Genomic DNA, 6,850 nt, shown 5'->3' with positions numbered 1-6,850 from the left:
AAAAAATCCGGAGGCCAGCCAAAGGGAATGGTCGCGCCACACCTTGGATAGAATGCGCGCGCGCATTGTGTGTGCGGTGATAACAGTAAATACACTTTTGGGTTTGGTGACACGCTCTTGTGACGGCTCATTAGAATTTTCCCCTGGAAATGTCCCCAGAATGCATCATGTAGATTATCTTATCTGAGTGCCGTATACACGTATCTATCTATCTATCTATCTGTCTACACACACACACACACACACACACACACACACACACACACACACACACACACACACACACACACACACACACACACACACACACACACACACACAGAGAAAAACACACACACATGCACATACTCATGTTCACATCTATCAATTTATCTATCAATATATATACAGATAAGTATGTGTGGTGTGTGTGTGTGTGTGTGTGTGTGTGTGTGTGTTATGTGTATGTGTTTGTATGTGTTTGTATGTTTGTATTTGTGCCCAAACACCCGTATCCTTTACATATCAGAGAATGGTTGAGTAAAAGCAAATGCAGGCAAGTAAACATGGATACCAATACAACTTTCAAAGCAAATATATGTCATACTTGTTACCCTTTTTCGTCATATAGCTTGCAGACTGACTTGCCCTCCTATTCCATCGTGCCTTTGTTTCGGTTTAAAGAAAATCCAACATTCATGAAAATAATTTTCAGGGGAAGGAGAAAGGGAGTGCGACGCGACACTGGCTAATCCCCTATTCGAACATTCCGTGCCTCGCAGAATGCAGTCTATCAGGGAGGGAAGGGGAGAGGGGGGGGGGCGGTGTGCAGGTAATACATCCTTAATCACCCACTGCGGCTCTGGAATAGGCCCCATCATAATCTGAATGGAAATGATAGTTATATTTCTTCAAATACTTCATATATATATATATATATATATATATATATATATATATATATATATATATTTTATAATATATATACATATATATAATTATATATATATAAAATTATATATATATATATATATATATTATATATATATAATGCACATTCATATAAATATATATATAGGTATGTATGCATGTATATATGTATTATGTGCACACACACACACACACACACACACACACACACACACACACACTTTCTTTCTTTTTAAGGGTAGGTTCATGTCTGAGCCGCCGTGGTCACAGCATGATACTTATTTTTTTGTAGTTTCATGTGTGATGCTCTTGGAGTGAGTACGTGGTAGGGTCCTCAGTTCCTTTCCACGGAGAGTCCCGGGTGGTACCTTTTAGGTAATCATTCTCTCTATTTATCCGGGGTTGGGACCAGCACTGAATTGGGCTGGCTTGGCCACCCAGTGGCTAGGTAGGCAATAAAGGTGAAGTTACTTGCCCAAGGGAACAACGCGGCGGTCGGCGACTGTCACGACGGCAATTCAGATTGCCGCCGTGACAGTCTTGAGTCCGATACTCTAACCATTCGGCCACCGCGGCCTTGACGATCATGGGCTTTCCATGATTTTTCTTGGCAATTTAGAGCGGTGGTTTGCCATTGCCTTCCGCCCAGTGTTTTTATCGAGTCACCATCTCTATTTACCCGGCATTGACTTGAGCTGGCTTGGCCACCCAGTGGCTAGGCAGGCAATCGAGGTGAAGTTCCTTGCCCAAGGGAAACAACGCGGCGGTCGGTGACTCGAACCCTCGACCTCAGATTGCCGTCGTGACAGTCTTGAGTCCGACGCTCTAACCATTCGGCCACCGCGGCCCCACACACACACACACACACAACACAACAAAAAAAAAATAAAAAAACCCCTATACCCCACACACACATATGTCGTGAACAACAACTGCCTCTGTATGTTACCTTCATCGACCTGAAAAAGGCAGTCAACCTTGTGAGCAGAGAACTTTTTCAGATCCTACACAAGATAGCATGATCAAACCTTTTCACAACGGCATGCAAGGCACTGTACAGTTGAGTGGCAGCTGCTCCGAGGACTTTGACATATGCAGTGGAGTGAAAGAAGGCTGTGTTTTTGCCCCAACCCTGTTTAAGGTCTTCTTCCCTGTTTGTTGTCTTTGGTACCTCATGTGAAGGCATCTGTCTCCGTACAGGATCAGATATTAGACTTCAACCACGCATGGCTAAGAGCCAAGACAAAAATACGTGAGGCCCACATCTGAGATATGCTGTTTGCTGACGACACAGCAATCGCAACCCACACGCAAAAGCAACTCCAGACCCTGATGACTAAATCTGCCCAAGCTTGTAAGGACTTTGGTCACAGCATCAGTCTAAAGAAGACCGTTTTGATGGGCTAAGATGCTGTAGACCCTCCCGTCATTACCATCAATGACTATGGACGGGAAAGATCGTTCATCATTTGGCCTATATGGGGTCCATCATTACCGATTACCTCTCTCTGGACGAAGAGATCAGCAAGCAGTTGGAAAGGTAAGTACGGCGCCCCCCCCCCCCCGACTCCACGTGTCTGGGAGAACTTCAAACTCTCCGTGGATACAAAGATGGCTGTCTACAACGCCTGTATCCTCAGTATGCTGCTGTATGGCAGTGAGCCCTTGCACACCCTATCCCAAGGAAGAGAAGAGGCTGAACACCTTCCACTTGATCCCTTCGTCGCATCCTGCACATCTCCTGGCAAGCCATGGTTTTCCAACACAGAAGTCCCATCCGCGCAGGCTTTCCAAAATGGTCACCCTCCTAAGGCAGCGGCTGCTGCGTGGCTGGGTCACGGGGAATCGCATGGATGATAGCCGTATTCCAAAAGACATTCTATATGGCGAACTGAAGAACCGTTCGCGCACAACTGCGCTAGAAAGATGTCTGCAAACGAGACATAAAGGCTGCGGGCATCAAGCCCGATTCTTGGGAAACTCTGGCGTTCCGAAGTGCTCTTCATAAACACATTAGAGCTGTGAGAAAACCTTTGAAGTGCAGCCCAAGCCCAAACGTGCCAGAAGAAAGGAGTCACACATCCACTAAAGCTAAATCGAAAAACACCCATGACATCTGATTGTCATTTCAAATAGGATTCTTCAGTCATTAACGGCTTGGCCGTTGATATATATATATATATATATATATATATATATATATATATATATATATATATATATATATATGATATATATTATATATATATTTATATATTTATATATATCATTAAGGCCACTATTATTATATATTATATATCTATATATTGATATAGTTATATATATCATTAAGGCCACCATTAAGCAATATGTATATATATATGTATATATATATGTATAGATATATTAATATATATATATATGTATAATATATTAATATATATATTTTATATATATATTTTAAAATAATATATATTATAATATATATTTTATAATATATATATATATATATTTATATATATATAAATAAATAAATAAATAAAAATAAAAATAAATAAAAAAATAATAATAAATAAAAAAAAATATAATTTTTATATATATATAATATATATATATCTATAATATATTATATGTAATGTCTGTCGGCCCCCATGACTCGGGAGCTGATCCCAGCACCGAAAAGCTTCTTTCCGGGGCTTTTTTCTAGGGCCCCCGAAAAAGGGTCTCTGGGGTCCTGATTCAGGGGTCCAACCCGCATTGCTAAAATGGTACAAGATAGGGGTACAGGGGCCAAGGAGATCGACCTATTCTTTTACACGCGAGGGGGACCCCCATAACGCAGGGTTTGGGATCCGAGCTTTGGCACGCCAAGGCGGTTATGGCTCCCCTGCGGGCCCTTTTCAAACCCCCCCTCCCCGTGGCCCCCCTAAGGTTTTCCCGGACAACAAGGGAGGGGGGTGTGCCCGTGGGTTCCCCAGGCAGTCAGCCCCAATTCACAGAACTCAACACCCCCTGACGGCCCCTTTTCTCTGGGGAGCTCTGGATAACATTTGAAGCAGCTAGGATCCATTGGGGTACGCCCAAGGGCAAGGCAAAATTTCCCTTTCCCCCTGGAGACAAAAGGCCACTGAAGCGTGTTGCAAGCCGGCTGAAGGGAATAAAGTCTTGCTGTTCCATGGTGCTAGGGTGGGGAATGCTGAAAGGGGAAGGAACTTTATCAGGAATCTTTGGGGGTTAAGGCCTTTTTTTAAATGACCTTTCGCCTGCCTCCCAACCCCCTGAGAAACTGAACTCTAACCCTTCACAATGCTGCGTCCGACAGTGAGGGAGGATATCTCAATCATGTTGGGGTGGGAAGGTTGGGCGAGTTTTTGAGCATTGCAAGGTAACCCCCAAACATTAGCAGGGGTGTGTCTCATTTTGGGCCCCCCACCCCATCACGGGGAAACCCCCTATCCAAAAAGGGGGTTAGGATGGGATTTCCAAAGCTGAAGAGGGGGAAAAGCTGCAGGCTATGTGATATCCCTGCCAAAACTGCAAAAGGCTGGGGGGAACTAGGGTGGGGGCCTGTTTACGTTTTGGCAGTCTGTATATTCCCCCACTGCGGGGGGCGGGGTCCCCCCCTTCTGGAAGGGAAAGGGGCGTTGGGTTTACAACCCCCGGGGGCTTTAAACCCGCTAAACATAAAAAGGTTTCTCCCCCAAATTTTCTAAAGGGGATCGCAACCACTATAAAAGACAAGACCGGACAGTCTGATTACCCCTGGCAAGCCCAAAAAGCGTATCTCCTTCGAGTAAATTGGGAAACACCGCGTGGTTTGGTCGGGGGTTGCTTGAAACCCTACATTACCTAAAGGGGCTTTTCTCAGTGATCGGGAACCCTAGGGAATCCGGGGACACAGGGGTATTCAGCCGTTATTGGCCTAAATAGAAAGCCTTATAGGAGGGAAAGTGCTGAAAAGGTGGGGGGGGGGTCTGTCGAACTTTTTCCCTGTTAACTCAGGGGTGAGGGAAGGCTTTTTCCTTGCACCCAAAATTTTTAAACCTGTAGGATGGTAAAGGGGAGGTAGGCCAAAGTCGTGTGGAGAACACTAGGCAATCAGTTCAGACTTACTTTTCCGACGTGTTGACCTTCGATCCTTGGGTCAGGGCGGTCTTGAAATTTAGCATGAGGCAAAGCCCTAGGCCTGAGGTCTCCTGGGCCAAGACCCCAATTAGGACTTTGGGGCCTGATAGGGAACCGTTTTAGTCTCCTGCTTCGCGAGGACATTTAAATTACAGAGAGTTTTACATACCTTGGGAGCGTAGTCCATATCTCTGGGGGTTTGACAAGAAGTCGCAGACTTCTTGGTCCCGTGACTGTTGTGACGACTGGTCCAGACTACTGCCGACAGGGGGTTGGGCAGGAGCCCTGACTCGATCAAAAAACATTTGGAGATGTCCCGGGACCTATGCGAAGGCCAAACTGCGTGATTCAAGGGTTTTATACGCCAGTTTTGCTTATGGGAAACCCAAACCCCGGACCTACCCCTTTTTGGAGTCTGCTTTTATGCCTTTTGTAAAATCCCCTTTACCCGGTCATGGGGGAAGTTGGCGGGGTGTTTTCCCAACCGGGGGTTTTCACTGTGAGACTGCCATGGGCCTGTTACTTGCTAATCCGGGGTTGCCAAACCCGGATATGGGGCCCCCTAAGTCTCCCTTTGGGGCACCCCCCCCATCAGGTTGCCCTTCTGGGAGACAGCCCCGGGGGAGGGACCTTGGACTCCTAGGAGATCGGCTTTTGGGCACTCGACGAGACCCGTCCGAGGAATTTAAAATGGGCCCTTTGCCTGCCGGGGGCTCGCCTCAGGGGTCCTGGGTTGGAAAACGAAGGGGGGATGCGGGCCCTGCCTCCGCGGGGTTACCTCTTGTGTGGTTTATATATAATATAATATATAATTTTAATATATTATATATTATAAAATATAATATAATATATATTATAAGGCCCCCCATTATGCTAAAGGGGGCCTTTGTAAAAATATAAAAATTTTTAAAAATAAAATTCTCAATATTAAGATATATATATAATATTATATATGATTTTTATATATAATTTTTTCCTTTATTTATATTATATATATTTATTTTATATAAATTTATTAATATTTATATTATATTTAAAAAATATATATACACCAAAAATTTTAAAAATATATATATTATAAATATAATATATATATTTATATAAATTATTTATATATAAAAATATATATATATATATATATATATATATATATATAATAATAGGCATCATTAGTCATATATATATATAATATATTTATTATATATAATATATATATATATATATATATATATATATAATAGATATATATATATATATTATACATATATACATATATATATGATATATATATATAATATATATATATATAATTACTAAGGCCACGATAGTCATAATAGTCAATAATATATATATATATATATATATATATATATTATATATATATATATATAAATTATATATAATATAACATATATATATGGGACTAACTGACGTTAGGTTTAATATCATGCTTGTAAGTTATGACTCTAGGGAAAATAATAAATAAATAATATCTGATAATAAATACGTTAGGCCATTCCTTCTCCATTAATTCTCTGCATTTGCCTGAGCACACCCTCCTGCTCTCTTTTTATTCACGTCTAAAATAGCACATGCACCAATTTGCCTTTTTCTTTTTTATCATTGCTTTCTTTTATCCCTCTTAACGTTGAAGTACTGTGATTTTTCTTTTTCTTTTACTTTTTTATAAATAACATCTAACAAGCCGTTGATGACGCAAAACGGTAACTCGATTTTAAAATTCTGTTTAGTTTTTCTATTTTTTTCTTTTTTTTTGCTCTCTCTCTCTCTCGCAATATAAACAAAACGCCACTAAGTTCAAGCTATTCCCTTTTTA

The sequence above is a fragment of the Penaeus monodon genome, chromosome 2 (genome assembly GCF_015228065.2).
Source record: "Penaeus monodon isolate SGIC_2016 chromosome 2, NSTDA_Pmon_1, whole genome shotgun sequence".
NCBI lineage: Eukaryota > Metazoa > Arthropoda > Malacostraca > Decapoda > Penaeidae > Penaeus > Penaeus monodon.
This window is presented reverse-complemented; position numbering follows the sequence as displayed.